General features: G+C 39.8%; 1 protein-coding gene across 1 annotated transcript in view; it reads left to right on the plus strand.

The window, feature by feature from the left end:
• The window catches only part of foxp1b (forkhead box P1b), a 670786-nt gene that overhangs the window by 250498 nt on the left and 400457 nt on the right, over positions 1-19831 (plus strand).

Below are 19831 nucleotides of genomic sequence, written 5' to 3' on the forward strand. Positions count from 1 at the left end.
GTAAATGTTTCCTTACTTACATACCTAATTGCTTCTAAAGGGTGGTTGTCACGCGGCAGTAAAACGGCTGATCAAACAAAACAGGAGTCATCGTCATGGACCCACTAGCTGCAAAAGCCAACTCTCCAATCAGCTAAACAGACTTAATAACTCTAAGGTGATGTTTGGTTAATTTCCGAGACTAGAATAGATTTTTTTTAGTTTAATGAAAAATAGGGTTGTCCCGATACCAATATTTTGGTACATTGCTACTTTTTGGTACTTTTTAAAATAAAGGGGACCAAAAAAAAAATCGCATTACTGTATTGGCTTTATTTCAACCAACAATCTTAGGGTATATTAACATCTGTTTCTTATTGCAATTAAAGGACACTTTTGTCCTTAAATAAAATAGTGAACATACTAGACAACTTGTATTTTAGTAGTAAGTAAACAAACACAGGCTTCTAATTTTTCTGCTGACGTATGCAGTAATATATTGTGTCATTTTCCATTCTATATTGTCAAAATTATGAGGGACAAGCTGCAGAAATTGATTATTAATCCACTTGTTCATTTACTGTTGATATCTGATTATTTCCCGTTTCAACATGTTCTATCTACACTTCTGTTAAAATGTAATAATCACTTATTCTTCTGTTGTTTGATACTTTACATTAGTTTTGGTTGATAACACAAATTTAGGTATCGAGCCGATACCAAGTCGTTACAGGATCATACTTTGGTCATGTTCAAAGTCTTCATGTGTCCAGGGACCTATTTCCTCGGTTCATAATATGAATAAAAAAAAACCCAAAAAAACCAATTGTGACGATTAAAAAGTAGCGATGTTATCATAGTGGTATTGACTAAACACACTCTTGTACTTGGTATCATTACAGTGGATGTTAGGTGTAGATCCATCCATGCATTTGTTTACATTCAGGGGTGCTAGCTTGCTATCCTCCTACGTTGTGTAGTGAAGCATGTTTCTATTCCTCAACCTGCAGGGATGATACTTGAAAGCAACTTACTTTTGTCGCCATGGAGGCGAGGATTTGTGATTTAGAAGTAGCTACAACACTGCCGACTGCGAATGGATGTTAGCCGCTAGCTAGCTAGCCATGTCTTAAAACACCTCTTCCTGAGGGCGTTTCAGTAACTTCACTTTTATCTTTAGTTTTTAAGCCAAAATGCGTCCGTTGTCCCTTTTCTGTCAACACACTGTGTCTGCTTGTAAGTACTCTGTGATTGTGCGCTGCCGAACATGCTCCTCTGCTGTCAGTAAAAAAAAAAAAGAAGAAAACAAAGTACTTTTCAAACAGATTTTATTACCTTTTTTGATTCATTAGTACCACACTAGTATACCTGTAGCGGTATACCATACAACCCTGATCAAATATTGATTGAAAACTATTTGTTAATCCAAAACATGGCCGTTTGCAAAGAAAATTCCATAAATTAGCCGGACCGGTTTATAAGCTTCATGTTTCAAAGAAAAAAAAACGGTATTTCTTATGTACTATGTACCTGAACAACAATTATCTACTAACCCTGTGTTTTTCAACCTTTTTGGAGTCAAGGCACATTTGTTTCATTGAAGAAATCCGGAGGCAGAAAACATTAAAAAAATTAAACTTTTATTGATAATAAAAAGTAGTTCTCGCAAGTGTTCAATAGGAATTCAAACAATAACCAACCATGCATCACTATAGCTCTTGTCTCAAAGTAGGTGTACTGTCACCACCTGTCACATCACACCATGACTTATTTGGAGTTTTTTGGTGTTTTCCTGTGTGTAATGTTTTAGTTCTTGTCTTATGCTCCTATTTTGGTGGCTTTTCCTGTTTTGTTGGTATTTTCCTGTAGCAGTTTCATGTCTTCCTTGAATGTTATTCCCCGTACCTGCTTTATTTTAGCAATCAAGACTATTTAAGTTGTTTTTATCCTTTATTGTGGGGACATTGTAGATTGTCATGTCATGTTCGGATGTACTTTGTGGACGCCATCTGCTCAACACGCTGTAAGTCTTTGCTGTCGTCCAGCAACTTGTTTTTGTTGACTTTGCAGCCAGTTCAGTTTTAGTTTAACTTTGCATAGCCTTCCCTCAGCTTCAATGCCTTTTCTTAGCGGCACTCACCATTTGCACCCTGCCTCTCGCTGTCGTTGAGTGTTGCACGGTTACTCTGCCGAGCTCGAGACAACATCGACACTCAACAACAGCACATTTGCGTATTCTAAGCACTAGTTTGCAAATTATATTTTTAACCCAAATAGGTGAAACTACATCATCTCCCACAGCACACCAGACTGTATCTCACGGCACTAGCTGCTTAATTTTCCTGAGGGAACTCTCCTGGAGGAATCAATAATGTTCTGTCTATTTATGTATCTATCTTGTTAGTACTCTGTGATTGTGCACTGCTGAACATGCTCCTTTGTTTGTAAAACTAGCAATGCCGCGCTGTCATGTCCGTTTAAAACAGAAAAAAATAAGTATTTTCAAACAGGTTATACTACCGTTTTTGATTCCCTAGTACCGCAATAGTATTCTAGTACCGTTATACTGTACAACCCTGATAAAAACAATTTGTTAAATATGGTCGTTTGCAAATAAAATTCCCTAAATTAGCCGCACCGTTTTATAAGCCTCATGTTTCAAAGGAAAATACGGTATTTGTTATGTACTACGGACCCGAACAACAACATCATCTACTAACCAATTACCAGTATATCTGGGTCTGGTGTGCGATCTTGTGTGTTCTTTTGTGCCACATATATGAGTTACTAAAATAACACAGCTTAGGAAAAAAAGATGAGGTTACTTGTCAGCTCACTCAGAGGACACGTGTCCCCAAAAGACACCAGTTCTAATAATATTGTCCCTCCATTACGTTGGGACACAATATTAATTAGACGAGTTCGTTACGACTAACCTTGGTTTTCCCAGGAATACACATCCTGACATATTTCGTCTCCGCGAGCTGGCGTTGCCACACCCCTGGGATCCTCCCTTACAAGACTTCCCGTAAGGATGATTAAAACTACGTGACACACATTAAGTAATGTTAAAACAATAAGTAGTTTTGCCCATCCCAAAGGACGTGTGACGGACTGAAGACGAAGGTTCTGATTGCTTCAATGCGATGAAGGGAATCGGCCCGAATTTTCCTTCGGTCAGAAAGCTGTGTCCTTTTTTCCGTGGCGTTCGTGGACAATCTGTCATGTTTTGTGGTCACGTTCTGTTTTGTTTTGGATTCATTGGGCGCTCTTGTTTGTTTTGTCACCATGCCAACCCATCAGTTTCCACCTGTTATGTGTTCACGACTCACGCACATATTTAAGCCTGTAGTTGCCAGGCATTCAGCCTGGCGACATCACCCTCTATCACCTCCCATGTTATCCATGCCGATGATCCATGCGCTTTCTCGGTCCAAGTAAGTTTTTCATGCCATAGTTTGTAAGTTTTGTTTTATGTTCATAGTTCTCCCATTGTGAGAGTTTTTAATTCATTGGACACTTTTGTTTGTTTTGTCACCATGCCAACCCATCAGTTTCCACCTGTTATGTGTTCACGACTCACGCACATATTTAAGCCTGTAGTTGCCAGGCAGTCCGCCTGGCGACATCACCCTCTATCACCTCTCATGTTATCCATGCCGATGATCCATGCGCTTTCTCGGTCCAAGTAAGTTTTTCATGCCATAGTTTGTAAGTTTTGTTTTATGTTCATAGTTCTCCCATTGTGAGAGTTTTTAATTCATTGGGCACTTTTGTTTGTTTTGTCACCATGCCAACCCATCAGTTTCCACCTGTTATGTGTTCACGACTCACGCACATATTTAAGCCTGTAGTTGCCAGGCAGTCAGCCTGGCGACATCACCCTCTATCACCTCCCATGTTATCCATGCCGATGATCCATGCGCTTTCTCGGTCCAAGTAAGTTTTTCATGCCATAATTTGTAAGTTTTGTTTTATGTTCATAGTTCTCCCATTGTGAGAGTTTTTAATTCATTGGGCACTTTTGTTTGTTTTGTCACCATGCCAACCCATCAGTTTTCACCTGTTATGTGTTCACGACTCACGCACATATTTAAGCCTGTAGTTGCCAGGCAGTCCGCCTGGCGACATCACCCTCTATCACCTCCCATGTTATCCATACCGATGATCCATGTTCTTTCTCGGTCCAAGTAAGGTTTTCATGCCATAGTTTGTAAGTTTTGTTTTATGTTCATAGTTCTCCCATTGTGGGAGTTTTTAATTCATTGGGCACTTTTGTTTGTTTTGTCACCATGCCAACCCATCAGTTTTCACCTGTTATGTGTTCACGACTCACGCACATGTTTAAGCCTGTAGTTGCCAGGCAGTCCGCCTGGCGACATCACCCTCTATCACCTCCCATGTTATCCATACCGATGATCCATGTTCTTTCTCGGTCCAAGTAAGTTTTTCATGCCATAGTTTGTAAGTTTTGTTTTATGTTCATAGTTTTCCCATTGTGGGAGTTTTTAATTCATTGGGCACTTTTGGTTTGTTTTGTCACCATGCCAACCCATCAGTTTTCACCTGTTATGTGTTCACGACTCACGCACATATTTAAGCCTGTAGTTGCCAGGCAGTCCGCCTGTCGACATCACCCTCTATCACCTCCCATGTTATCCATACCGATGATCCATGTTCTCTCTCGGTCCAAGTAAGTTTTTCATGCCATAGTTTGTAAGTTTTGTTTTATGTTCATAGTTTTCCCATTGTGGGAGTTTTTAATTCATTGGGCACTTTTGTTTGTTTTGTCACCATGCCAACCCATCAGTTTTCACCTGTTATGTGTTCACGACTCACGCACATATTTAAGCCTGTAGTTGCCAGGCAGTCAGCCTGGCGACATCACCCTCTATCACCTCCCATGTTATCCATGCCGGGTATCCATGTTCTTTCTCGGTCCAAGTAAGTTTTTCATGCCATAGTTTGTAAGTTTTTTTTTATGTTCATAGTTTTCCCATTGTGGGAGTTTTTAATTCATTGGGCACTTTTGTTTGTTTTGTCACCATGCCAACCCATCAGTTTCCACCTGTTATGTGTTCACGACTCACGCACATGTTTAAGCCTGTAGTTGCCAGGCAGTCCGCCTGGCGACATCACCCTCTATCACCTCCCATGTTATCCATGCCGATGATCCATGTTCTCTCTCGGTCCAAGTAAGTTTTTCATGCCATAGTTTGTAAGTTTTGTTTTATGTTCATAGTTTTCCCATTGTGGGAGTTTTTAATTCATTGGGCACTTTTGTTTGTTTTGTCACCATGCCAACCCATCAGTTTCCACCTGTTATGTGTTCACGACTCACGCACATGTTTAAGCCTGTAGTTGCCAGGCAGTCCGCCTGGCGACATCACCCTCTATCACCTCCCATGTTATCCATACCGATGATCCATGTTCTTTCTCGGTCCAAGTAAGGTTTTCATGCCATAGTTTGTAAGTTTTGTTTTATGTTCATAGTTCTCCCATTGTGGGAGTTTTTAATTCATTGGGCACTTTTGTTTGTTTTGTCACCATGCCAACCCATCAGTTTTCACCTGTTATGTGTTCACGACTCACGCACATGTTTAAGCCTGTAGTTGCCAGGCAGTCCGCCTGGCGACATCACCCTCTATCACCTCCCATGTTATCCATACCGATGATCCATGTTCTTTCTCGGTCCAAGTAAGTTTTTCATGCCATAGTTTGTAAGTTTTGTTTTATGTTCATAGTTTTCCCATTGTGGGAGTTTTTAATTCATTGGGCACTTTTGGTTTGTTTTGTCACCATGCCAACCCATCAGTTTTCACCTGTTATGTGTTCACGACTCACGCACATATTTAAGCCTGTAGTTGCCAGGCAGTCCGCCTGTCGACATCACCCTCTATCACCTCCCATGTTATCCATACCGATGATCCATGTTCTCTCTCGGTCCAAGTAAGTTTTTCATGCCATAGTTTGTAAGTTTTGTTTTATGTTCATAGTTTTCCCATTGTGGGAGTTTTTAATTCATTGGGCACTTTTGTTTGTTTTGTCACCATGCCAACCCATCAGTTTTCACCTGTTATGTGTTCACGACTCACGCACATATTTAAGCCTGTAGTTGCCAGGCAGTCAGCCTGGCGACATCACCCTCTATCACCTCCCATGTTATCCATGCCGGGTATCCATGTTCTTTCTCGGTCCAAGTAAGTTTTTCATGCCATAGTTTGTAAGTTTTTTTTTATGTTCATAGTTTTCCCATTGTGGGAGTTTTTAATTCATTGGGCACTTTTGTTTGTTTTGTCACCATGCCAACCCATCAGTTTCCACCTGTTATGTGTTCACGACTCACGCACATGTTTAAGCCTGTAGTTGCCAGGCAGTCCGCCTGGCGACATCACCCTCTATCACCTCCCATGTTATCCATACCGATGATCCATGTTCTTTCTCGGTCCAAGTAAGTTTTTCATGCCATAGTTTGTAAGTTGAGTTTTATGTTCATAGTTCTCTCATTGTGAGAGTTTTTAATTCATTGGGCACTTTTGTTTGTTTTGTCACCATGCCAACCCATCAGTTTTCACCTGTTATGTGTTCACGACTCACGCACATATTTAAGCCTGTAGTTGCCAGGCAGTCCGCCTGGCGACATCACCCTCTATCACCTCCCATGTTATCCATGCCGATGATCCATGTTCTTTCTCGGTCCAAGTAAGTTTTTCATGCCATAGTTTGTAAGTTGAGTTTTTATGTTCATAGTTCTCCCATAGTGAGAGTTTTTGTTTTCATAGCCAAGTTTTGTACCTCCTCTGAGAGCGCCTTTTGTTTATACCCTTTGTTTTGTTTGTACTTTTTGAGTTAAAATTAAAAGATGTCATTACCTTCAAGCTATGTCCAGTCGTTTTGCACCACGGGAAAACAAAACCACACCAAAACAAAAGTCCTCGCCTTGACACAATCAAAGTCAAGTGAAGGAGAGTTGCTGAGAAAACTGCGTAGGGAACAAGTCCTAAAAAGAGAATCCCAGGATTACTATTCCACACATGTACTGAACAACCAGATTCAAACTCATTAGACTTTTTTCTATTTACTCACTCTCTATCCGCCCCAGTTGTACTAAAAATACCATGGCCTGCCTTACTTTGCACCGTTCTGTCATTGTCTTGGCACAGCAGGGCTTTGTGTTGAGTTGTTGTGGAAGGGACAAAGTACAAGTAAGTAAAAGCACTGTTAGAGTCCAATATCATTCATCTTATTTGTCTGGGCTTGCATTGTTACATTTTTCATGTCAAGTAAAACTGCACTTCTGTTGGCGGGCCTTCTTGTCTAATTAGCCCTGAGCTGTTTGTTTGCAGTTTATATCGTATTTTCCGGACTATAAAGCATATTTTAAAATCCTTCTTTTTTTTCTCTAAACTCGACAGTGCCCCTTATAACCTGGTGCGCTTAATGTTCGGAATAATTCTGGTTGTGCTTACTAACCTCGAAGCAATTCTAATTGGTACATGGTGTAATGATAAGTGTGACCGGTAGATGGCAGTCAAGCATAAGAAATGCGTGTAGACTGCAATATGATTCAAGTAAACAACACCAATATTTCATATGTTCCATTGAAAATAAAGAACATTACACAGTTCTGCAACTGCCGGTTATTATGAAAGTCGAGTACCGTATTTTTCGGACTATAAAGCGCACTTAAAATCCTTTCATTGTCTCAAAACTTGACATTGCGCCTTATAACCTGGTGCGCTTAATGTTCGGAATAATTCTGGTTGTGCTTACTAACCTCGAAGCAATTTTAATTGGTACATGGTGTAATGATAAGTGTGACCAGTAGATGGCAGTCAAACATAAGAGATACATGTAGACTGCAATATGAATCAAGTAAACAACACCGACATTTTATATGTTCCATTGAAAATAAAGACCATTACACAGACCTGCAACTGCCGGTTATTATAACAGTCGAGTACCGTATTTTTCGGACTATAAAGCGCACTTAAAATCCTTTTATTGTCTCAAAACTCGACAGTGCGCCTTATAACCCGGTGCGCCTAATGTACGGAATACTTCTGGTTTTACTTACCGACCTCGAAGCAATTTTATTTGGTACATGGTGTAATGATAAGTGTGACCAGTAGATGGCAATCAAACATAAGAGATACGTGTAGACTGCAATATGACTCAAGTAAACAACACCGACATTTTATATGATCCATTGAAAATAAAGACCATTACACAGACCTGCAACTGCCGGTTATTATAAAAGTCGTGTACCGTATTTTTCGGACTATAAAGCGCACTTAAAATCCTTTCATTGTCTCAAAACTTGACAGTGCGCCTTATAACCTGGTGCGCTTAATGTTCGGTATAATTCTGGTTGTGCTTACTAACCTCGAAGCAATTTTAATTGGTACATGGTGTAATGATAAGTGTGACCAGTAGATGGCAGTCAAGCATAAGAGATGCGTGTGGACTGCAATATGATTCCAGTAAACAACACCAATATTTCATATGTTCCATTGAAAATAAAGAACATTACACAGTTCTGCAACTGCCGGTTATTATGAAAGTCGAGTACCGTATTTTTCGGACTATAAATCGCACTTAAAATCCTTTTATTGTCTCAAAACTCGACAGTGCACCTTATAATCTGGTGCACCTAATGTACGGAATACTTCTGGTTTTGCTTACCGACCTCGGAGCAATTTTATTTGATACATGGTGTAATGATAAGTGTGACTAGTAGATGGCAGTCAAACATAAGAGATATGTGTAGACTGCAAGATGACTCAAGTAAACACCAATATTTCATATGTTCCATTAAAAATAAAGAACATTACACAGACCTGCAACTGCCAGTTATTATAAAAGTCGAGTACCGTATTTTTCGGACTATAAAGCGCACTTAAAATCCTTTTATTGTCTCAAAACTCGACAGTGCACCTTATTACCCGGTGCGCCTAATGTACGGAATACTTCTGGTTTTACTTACCGACCTCGAAGCAATTTTAATTGGTACATGGTGTAATGATAAGTGTGACCAGTAGATGGCAGTCAAGCATAAGAGATACGTGTAGACTGCAATATGATTCAAGTAAACAACACCAATATTTTATATGTTCCATTGAAAATAAAGAACATTACACAGTTCTGCAACTGCCGGTTATTATGAAAGTCGAGTACCGTATTTTTCGGACTATAAAGCGCACTTAAAATCCTTTTATTGTCTCAAAACTCGACAGTGCGCCTTATAACCCGGTGCGCCTAATGTACGGAATACTTCTGGTTTTACTTACCGACCTCGAAGCAATTTTATTTGGTACATGGTGTAATGATAAGTGTGACCAGTAGATGGCAATCAAACATAAGAGATACGTGTAGACTGCAATATGACTCAAGTAAACAACCCCGACATTTTATATGATCCATTGAAAATAAAGACCATTACACAGACCTGCAACTGCCGGTTATTATAACAGTCGAGTACCGTATTTTTCGGACTATATGGCGCACTTAAAATCATTTCATTGTCTCAAAACTCGACAGTGCGCCTTATAACCCGGTGCGCCTAATGTTCGAAATAATTCTGGTTGTGCTTACCGACCTCGAAGCAATTTTAATTGGTACATTGTATAATGATAAGTGTGACCAGTAGATGGCAGTCAAGCATAAGAGATACCTGTAGACTGCAATTTGAGTCAAGTAAACAACACCAATATTTCATATGTTCCATTGAATATAAAGAACATTATACATACCTGCAACTGCCGGTTATTATAAAAGTCGAGTACCGTATTTTTCGGACTATAAAGCGCACTTAAAATCCTTTTATTGTCTCAAAACTCGACAGTGCGCCTTATAACCTGGTGCGTCTAATGTACGGAATACTATTGGTTTTGCTTACCGACTTCAAAGCAATTTTTTTTGATACATGGTGTAATGATAAGTGTGACCAGTAGGTGGCAGTCAAACATAAGAGATATGCGTAGACTGCAATATGATTCAAGTAAACAACACCAACATTTTATATGTTCCATTGAAAATATAGAACATTACACATGTCGCTCAAAAATCTATTAAAATGTTTCAGTACGACTTTGGTAAGCACTTGTGGACGACGTGGTGCGGTTGGGAGAGTGGTCTTGCTAGCAGTCTGAGGGTTCCTGGTTCAATCTCCACCTTCTACCAACTTTGTCACATCTGTTGTGTCCTTGAGCAAGACACGTCACTGATGGGTCGTGGTTAGGGCCTTGCATGGCAGCTCCCGCCATGGGTGTGTGAATGGGTGAATGTGGAAATAGTGTATAAGCGCTTTGAGTATTTTGAAGGTAGAAAAGCGCTATACAAGTATAACCCATATCTTAACCGCACTGCTTGATGGATTGTACTGTGCTTCAGCATACAAATATTATAATTGTGTGTATAGGGTAAGACGTTATCTGGCGTTTGGTTTCACAATATTATACAAAAACAACTTTTCTTACCTTCTGGTACCTGCTGATCTGTATTTGGAGTCTGCATGAATCCTGAAAAATTGCTCGCGTCCGCTTTTGTAGTCTGTGCGGACCCCGTAGTTGATTAGCTTCTTCTTTTTCTCTATGTTCTTGTTATGGGACATTCATCCTCCGCTGTTAAACTTTCTAACATTAAGTAGTGTGAAGTTCTTACTTATAGCTGTCAGTAAACTTGCCATGAAAGCACTAAAACATACCAGTTTAGTGAGTTTACATTATTCACTCAGGTAACTTTAGTTATTAGAGTTCCGGTCGTTTTTTTACGGGACACATTTCCGGCGTTGTTATTGCACTAGTGAGCCAAAGATCAGGAGATGCTGCTCCATTATTGATTGAAGTAAAGTCTGAATGTCATTAAAACAGTTAGCTCCATCTTTTGACACTTCTTCCACTCCCGTCCTTGCACGCTACACCGCTACAACAAAGATGACGGGGAGAAGACGCTGCCGAATGTGAGCCACGTAAATAAGACCACCCACAAAACAGCGCATCCGGACTGTCAGAAAGTGGCTTGAAGATGATCTGTAAAACATAATCCATGCAAAATTTTGACCAAACAACCACCATTACATGATATGTAGACCACAAGGAAATGTTTTAAATTGACAAAAAATATATATATATAATTTGACTCCTTTTATGCGCCTTATATATGAAAAAAGATTGGATGTATACCATTCATCGGCAGTAGGTCTTATAATCCGGTGCGCCCTATGGTCCGGACAATACGGTATTTTTTTCTATGCCACTATGTATGTAATCCAACTTTGGGTTTTGTAAGGTCATATTGCGTCTAAACTCAACAAGATTGAATCTAATCCACCTCTTTTTCCCCAAATAAAAATCAATGAGACAACCGTTATGGTACGGAATCGAAAGTGGACTCGGAAACCGGAAACATTCTTTTCAATTCTCATCCCTATCCCCAAGCATTACGATCTTGGCACTCCTACAGTTGTGGTCAAAAATGTTCACACACTTGTAAAGAACATAATGTCATGGCTAAAGTTGGCTAAAAAATTTCGCTTTTTTGTATTAAAGTGGGAATAGCAATCTTACTGTTGATTTTAGCCGGGGGTTCTCGTAGGATGAAATATAGGTCTAACTGAGACCTCCGTAGTGGTTTTGGTTTCATGTTTTTACGACATTCCTACTGAAAGTTACAGACTGTTTTATCTGTGTTTTCTTCCTCGGGGGTGTAGATCCCAATTTTGAAAAAAAGCGACATTTTATAGCTAACTTTTTTATTGAAGTGTTAATAGCAAACTTCCTGTTGATTTTAGCCGGGGGATCTTGGTGGATGAAATATAGGTCTAACTGAGACCTGCGTAATGGTTTTTGTTTCATGTTTCTACGACGTTCCTACTGGAAGTTACATACAGTTTTATCTGTGTTTTCTTCCTAAGGGGGTGCTAGAGCGCAATTTTGAGTTTTGGGGTTGGGTTTTTTAATTAAATCGCAATTTTCGCCAGTCCTGATGTGTGTGTCAAATTTGGTGAGTTTTGAAGCATGTTAAGGGGGTGAAATTACAGCTCAAAGAGGCGGCGGAATAATAACAAAGAATACAGTGGGGCAAAAAAGTATTTAGTCAGCCACCGATTGTGCAAGTTCTCCTACTTAAAATGATGACAGAGGTCTGTAATTTTCATCATAGGTACACTTCAACTGTGAGAGACAGAATGTGAAAAAAAAAATCCAGGAATTTTAAAGAATTTATTTGTAAATTATGGTGGAAAATAAGTATTTGGTCAACCATTCAAAGCTCTCACTGATGGAAGGAGGTTTTGGCTCAAAATCTCACGATACATGGCCCCATTCATTCTTTCCTTAACACGGATCAATCGTCCTGTCCCCTTAACAGAAAAACAGCCCCAAAGCATGATGTTTCCACCCCCATGATTCACAGTAGGTATGGTGTTCTCGGGATGCAACTCAGTATTCTTCTTCCTCCAAACACAACGAGTTGAGTTTACACCAAAAAGGTCTATTTTGGTTTCATCTGACCACAAGACATTGTCCCAATCATCCATGTATCCATTTTGGTATAAACTCAACTCGTCGTGTTTGGAGGAAGAAGAATACTGAGTTGCATCCCAAGAACACCACACCTACTGTGAAGCATGGGGGTGGAAACATCATGCTTTGGGGCTGTTTTTCTGGACGATTGATCCGTGTTAAGGAAAGAATGAATGGGGCCATGTGTCGTGAGATTTTGAGCCAAAACCTCCTTCCATCAGTGAGATCTTTGCATGGTTGACCAAATACTTATTTTCCACCATAATTTAAAAGTAAATTCTTTAAAATTCCTACAATGTGAATTCCCCGATTTTTTTTGTCACATTCTGTCTCTCACAGTTGAAGTGTACCTACGATGAAAATTACAGACCTCTGTCATCATTTTAAGTGGGAGAACTTGCACAATCGGCGGCTGACTAAATACGTTTTTGCCCCACTGTGTATATATATATATATATATATATATATATATATATATATATATATATATATATATATATATATATATAATTTTTTATTTATTTTTTAATATTTTTTACTTTTAGGGCTCCACTCAAGTTTGATCCTGGGGCTCAGAATGGTCTCAGTCATAGAAATTTAAAAAATAGGTCATGCATTAATATATTTGTTGTTTTGTTTGTTTTTTTCCCATTTAATGCTTGAGTCTCTAAATCAGTGGTTCTCAAACGTTTTTTTTACCAACTCAGGAAAAAAATGTGGCTCTCTGAGTTCCACCATACCAGTAAAATACAGTAGCAAAGTATACCTAAGAACTCATTAAGATCAAGGCTGAGGTTTTATTTAACAAGTATATTTAATATGTTTGACATTACATACACAGTTAGATCAGTAACACTGTATTTGAAAAAAAAAAAAAAAAAGAAAACAAAGAAAATAAAACGGTATACTTTACTGAAGGAGAGTGGACCACAGTTTAAGAATCACTGCTCTTAATCAACTTTAGGTGTCTTTGTCGAAAAGAAGTTGTTGCTTTTTTTTAATGTTTTTTTCACTTTTTGTCAAAACCCAGATTTTTATGATAAAACTCCAAAAGTATGTAATGTTGCCCCGCCCCCCAAAAAATTCAAAGTAGTATATTTGGTGTGAAGTACTAATTAATAACAATATTGATTTTAATTTATTATTATTTTTCGAGCAATGACATTTAAAAAACTGAGTCTAACATTCTTGGGGATCGAAAAAGGGTCCCACTCATGAAATCATTTAAATTAGGTCATACATGGTTTTTTTTGTTTTGTTTTTTTTAAATTTCCACACTTACTTGCACAATCGGTGGCTGACTAAATACTTTTTTTGCCCCCACTGTAATAATAATAAAACCTTAGAAATTCAATAGGGTCCTCGGTCCCTAATTACTTCTTAGACGTAATTTACCCAACCCTTGTCCACCACTCCCGTGATGTTGCCGTACAAACCTGTGGAGCTCACCGGCACCATTGTGCTTCCCTGCACCTAGTTACTGAATAATTTAACAAAGTAAATGTTTAACATGTTTTTGCAAGCTCCTGCTGTGGCGCTGCGAGGAGCCGCTGTTTACTTGTCTCGGGGAAACACTTTGCTTCGACAATGGTGTGTTTCCATTGGAGACCACCACGTCGGCGGCCCATCCAACCAAAACCCCGATTTTATTTTTTTCCTTCTTTTTTCCACAATCACGGTGCTCTGCAAAGCAAATGTATCAAATTCCCCAGTTATAAGTTGTTTATCAGGGCTGTTTGTTTTGACCTAAGCTGTATTTGCAGATCCCTAAAGACCGACTCCTCCCATCCACAGACCTGTTTACACGACGCCTACCTCTAAAGTCGCAGAGGATATTGGCTGATCATTCCACCTGGTTAATATTAAACGGTGCTTGCAAGGAGATGTTTGTTCGTAAACACAAAACCTCCTCTTGTTGTTTACCGTCGCCATGGCAGCAATCAACTGGTTCAACAAAACCGATGTTTTGCGAGCGTTTGTACCCCCCCTCATGCCTGCGTGTTGTGTTTGCTGCGTCGAAGTGAGGGTTGTACTGCAATCGGTATTTAGGGATTTGCTGCACATTAGTCATAGCAGTCCGGATATACGCTTTGTGTCGCAACTTTGTTTGTGCGGAGGAGTTAAGTCAACTTTGGCAGGACATCTTGCTGACGGAACCAAAGAATGCAAGCAGTCAGAGGGATATTGTTACACATAAAGTTGTTTTGCATATGAATCATAGAAGTAGCAAAACTGTTTCTTCATGGTATTAGGCCACGTTCTCGGGATGTAACGGTTACCGGTACACAAAAATTTCGGTTCGGTACGTAGCTCGGTTTAGAGGTCACGGTTCGGTTCATTTTCGGTACTGTAAGAAAACATCAAAATACACATTTTTGGGTTATCAATCAATCAATCAATGTTTATTTATATAGCCCCAAATCACAAATGTCTCAAAGGACTGCACAAATCATTAAGACTACAACATCCTCGGAAGAACCCACAAAAGGGCAAGGAAAACTCACACCCAGTGGGCAGGGAGAATTCACATTCAGTGGGACGCCAGCGACAATGCTGACTATGAGAAACCTTGGAGAGGACCTCAGATGTGGGCAACCCCCCCCCTCTAGGGGACCGAAAGCAATGGATGTCGAGCGGGTCCAACATGATACTGTGAAAGTTCAATCCATAGTGGCTCCAAGACAGCAGCGAGAGTCCCGTCCACAGGAAACCATCTGAAGCGGATCAGCAGCGTAGAGATGTCCCCAACCGATACCGTTATTTATTTACCAAATTTGTAAACAATGGCATAACAGACATATACACACAGGGTCCATTGCCAAGGTTAATGTGGTCCACATAGAAACTAAATAAGATAACAAAACCTTTCTACATATATAGTGCTTTTTTTGATTGATCGATTGAGACTTGTATTAGTAGATTGCACAGTAAAGTACATATTCCTTACAATTGACCATTGAATGGTAACACCCCAATAAGTTTTTCAACTTGTTTAAGTCGGGGTCCATGTTCATCAACACCAACACACACCCCTCTAACTTGGCAGTAAGAGGATATATGAGCTTATTATTTTTCCACCATAGAAGTGGGTCAAAATCAAGTTTTTAATGCATGGGTGTCAAACTCTGGCCCGCAGGCAGTGCCTTAAATGCATGCCCCCAATATAGTTGTCCAGTTGGAAATCGGTAGAAATTCGGGAGAATGGTTGCCCCGGGAGATTTCCGGGAGGGGCACTGAACTTCGGGAGTCTACCGGGAAAATTAGGAGGGTTGGCAAGTATGAGTATTAGCGGTGAATGCGGTATTACAGCGGCACCGACGCTGTATAACACCGGCGGGCCAGCTCTAATGCTAAATTGATATTGCCTCAAGGGCCAAAATAAATTACACGGCGGGCCAGATCCGGCCCGCGGGCCAGAGTTTGACACCCATGCATTAAACAATGTAACAAGGTTTTCCAAAATAAATCAACTCAAGTTATGGGAAAAAAAATGCCAAAATGGCACTGCCATATTTATTATTGAAGTCACAAAGTGCATTATTTTTTTAACATGCCTCCAAAAAGCAGCTTGGAATTTGGGAAATGCTCTCCCTGACAGAGCATGAGGAGGTTGAGGTGGGGGGGGTTAGCGGGGTGTGTATATTGTTGCGTCCCAGAAGAGTTAGTGCTGCAAGGGGTTCTGGTTATGTGTTGTGTTGTGTTTATACTTTTGTTTAAACTTGGCAAACTCATCCCGTGGGCCGTATAAAACCTGTTGGTGGGCCTGATGTGGCCCACAGGCATTATGTTTGCCACCCCTGACGTAAAAAGACGAGACTTTAACAGAAAGGCATCATATATCCATTTCCCCATCCATCCATTTTCTACCGCTTATTCCCTTCGGGGATGCGGGGGGCGCTGGAGCCTATCTCAGCTACAATCGGGCGGAAGGCATGGTACACCCAGGACAAGTTGCCACCTCATCGCAGGGCCGCATCATACATTATATAGGGTTTTATGGTATACCAGTATAGTACCGCAATTCTAATAAATCATTTTTGGTACGACACCGTCTCTAAAACGTACCGTTCCCGCGCCCGCGTCGAAGTCACGTCATATGACATTGCTGGTTTACGAGTAGAGGAGCATGTTCGGCAGCGCACAATCACAGAGTACTTACAAGCAGACACGGTGTGTAGACAGAAAAGGGAGAACGGACGCATTTTGGCTTAAAAACTAAAGATACAGATAAAGTTTTAACACTGAAACTTCCAAGAGATGCTTTAAGAAAGGGGTAGGGAACCTATGGCTCTAGAGCCACATGTGGCTCTTTTGATGACTGCATCTGGCTCTCGGATAAATCTGAGATGACGTTGCTTAACACGATAAGTAATGAATAATTCCACTTGTAATCACAGTGTTAAAAATAATGTTCAAAATATACAACAATATCATGCATTTTTAATCCATCCATCCGTTTTTCTACCACACCTGTTCAAGAAGTTGCATCCATGGTAAGAAGTTATTTATTTATTATTGGTTAGTGCGGGGCTTGCCCTCCTGGGGGTTCTTCAGACCCCCAAGCACTGACATGAGAGCCTGTTTCAGGGTTACAATATTGTTTTATTTTTCAATAAGTCTCTCAGTTGCTTTCCAGCAATTGTATTTCCAGCCCCGACCCAGTCTCTCCTCCTGGCTGCTGCTTATAACAGAGCGACAGGTGATTAGATAACAAGGCCCAGGTGGGCCGTCTACGCACATGTCGCTGCAGGCCCGCAGGCCACGCCCCCTCCACAGTTAGCTTCAGAATAACAATGTTATTCCAAAGAATAAGAGACCTATTATACTCTAGAAATGTTGGTCTTGCTTAAAAATGCACGTGTTTAGTTGTGTTCAGTGTTCAAAAAAATATTATATGGCTCTTACGGAAATATATTTTAAAATATTTGGCTTTTTGGCTCTCTCCGCCAAAAATGTTCCCCACCCCTGCTTTAAGACATGGCTAGCTACCTAGCGGATAATGTCCATCCGCCCTCGGCCGTGTTTTAACTACTTCTAAATCACTAATCCTTGTCTCCATGGCGACAAATAAAGTAAGTTCCTTACAAGTATCATCCCTGCAGGACGAGGAATAGCGAAACTTGCTTCACTACAGACAGTAGCTCACCGGCTTTAAAATGTTAACAAACGCCATTGGTGGATCTACACCTAACATCCACTGTAATGATATCAAGTACAGGCACGCATGTAGTTGATACTACTATGATTACGTCAATATTTTTTGGCATCAAAAATGTATATTATGTTTATAAACTCCGGAAATATGTCCCTGAACACATGAGGAAATTGCATGATCCTGTAACTACTTGGTATCGAATTGAAACCCATTTTTGAGGTATCATCCAAAACTAATGTAAAGTATCCAAACAGAATAAGTGATTCTTACATTTTAATAGAAGAAAAGAGAAAGCCAGCAGATATTAACAGTAAATGTTATGGCTAATTCCTGAATGCGGGGTTTCTGCGGATCATTAAAAAGCATTAAATGGAGTTTGCAGAAGTTTTGGCCTTAAATGGCATCACAAATCAATAAATTCAATGTCAAAAGACAAGGTTTGAACACCAAAGATTATCTTTGTTCAGTCCGTGGTTTATGAATGGTAACGTTTGTAAATCGAGTTTTCACCGTATTTGCTACTGTAATTCTACAGAATGCTCAAAGCTCACTCCGCTTACCTTCAGTCCTGTTACTCAAATGAGTCATATTTAGTTTAGAAATCTTTTTAAAAATCAAATCATGCTGATGAGATGAGCCAATACACATTTTTAGGTGTACATTATCATATTTAAAATAAAAAAAAGACAATATTAGATGTTTCATTCAAGAGTTACTGCAAGTAAATGGCTCAAATATGACAACATTAACGTATTTTTCCAATATAAGGCACACTTAAAATCCTTTCATTTTCTCAAAAATCGACAATGCGCCTTATGATCCTGTAACCACTTGGTATCGGATTGATACCCAAATTTGTGGTTTCATCCAAAATTAATTTAACGCATCCAAACAACAAAAGAATAAGTGATTATTACATTTTAACAGAAGTGTAAAGAGAAAGTAATCAGATATTAACAGTAAATGAACAAATAGTTTAATGATTCATTTTCAACCGCTTGTCCTTAATAATCTTGACAAAATAATAGAACGGAAATTGCCACAATATGTTACTGCATATGTCAGCAGACTAATTAGGAGCCTTTGTTTACTTACTAATAAAAGACAAGTTGTCTTGTATGTTCACTATTTTATTTAAAGGCCTACTGAAATGAGATTTTCTTATTTAAACGGGGATAGCAGGTCCATTCTATGTGTCATACTTGATCATTTCCCGATATTGCCATATTTTTGCTGAAAGGATTTAGTAGAGAACATCGACGATAAAGTTCGCAACTTTTGGTCGCTTATAAAAAAGCCTTGCCTGTACCGGAAGTAGCAGACGATGTGCGCGTGATGTCACGGGTTGTAGAGTTCCTCACATCCTCACATTGTTTATAATCATCAGCAGCAAAAGCAAGAGCGATTCGGACCGAGAAATTTCCCCATTAATTTGAGCGAGGATGGAATATTCGTGGATGAGGAAAGTTAGAGTGAAGCACTAGGAAAAAAAGAAGAAAAAAAGGCGACGGCAGTCGGAGCGATTCAGATGTTATTAGACACTTTTACTAAGATATTTCTGGAAAATCCCTTATGTGCTTATCGTGTTACTAGTGTTTGAGTGAGATTATAAAGTCATACCTGAAAGTCGGAGGGCTGCGGTGACCGCCAGTGTCTCTGGGGGAAGCCATATAGAGGAGCCAAGAAAGTCACAGCTGCCTCTTTGACAGCTGCTGCAAGAGGACGCAAGCTCCGCTCAAGTCTCCGGTAAGAGCCGACCTAATATCACAATTTTCTCATCCAAAAACTTGCCGGTTGACATGTGGTTGAGAAACATGTTCGCTTGACCGCTCTGTTCCATATTAAAGCTTCGCAACAAAGAAAGAAACACCGGCTGTGTTTTGGTTGCTAAAGGCGGCTGCAATCCCCCAACAGCATTCTTCTTTGACGTCTCCATTATTCATTGAACAAATTGCAACAGGTTCAGTAACACAGATGTCCAAAATAATGTGTAATTATGCCATTAAAGCAGACTACTTTTAGCCGGGATAAAATGTCCGCTCCAACCAATAACGTCACAAGCACGCATCAACATTCCGCGACGTTTTCAACAGGATACCACGTGGGAAATTTAAAATTGCAATTTAGTAAACTAAAAAGGCCGTATTGGCATGTGTTGCAATGTTAATATTTC

This window comes from Nerophis ophidion, linkage group LG16, assembly GCF_033978795.1.
Source record: "Nerophis ophidion isolate RoL-2023_Sa linkage group LG16, RoL_Noph_v1.0, whole genome shotgun sequence".
Classification (NCBI taxonomy): Eukaryota; Metazoa; Chordata; class Actinopteri; order Syngnathiformes; family Syngnathidae; genus Nerophis; species Nerophis ophidion.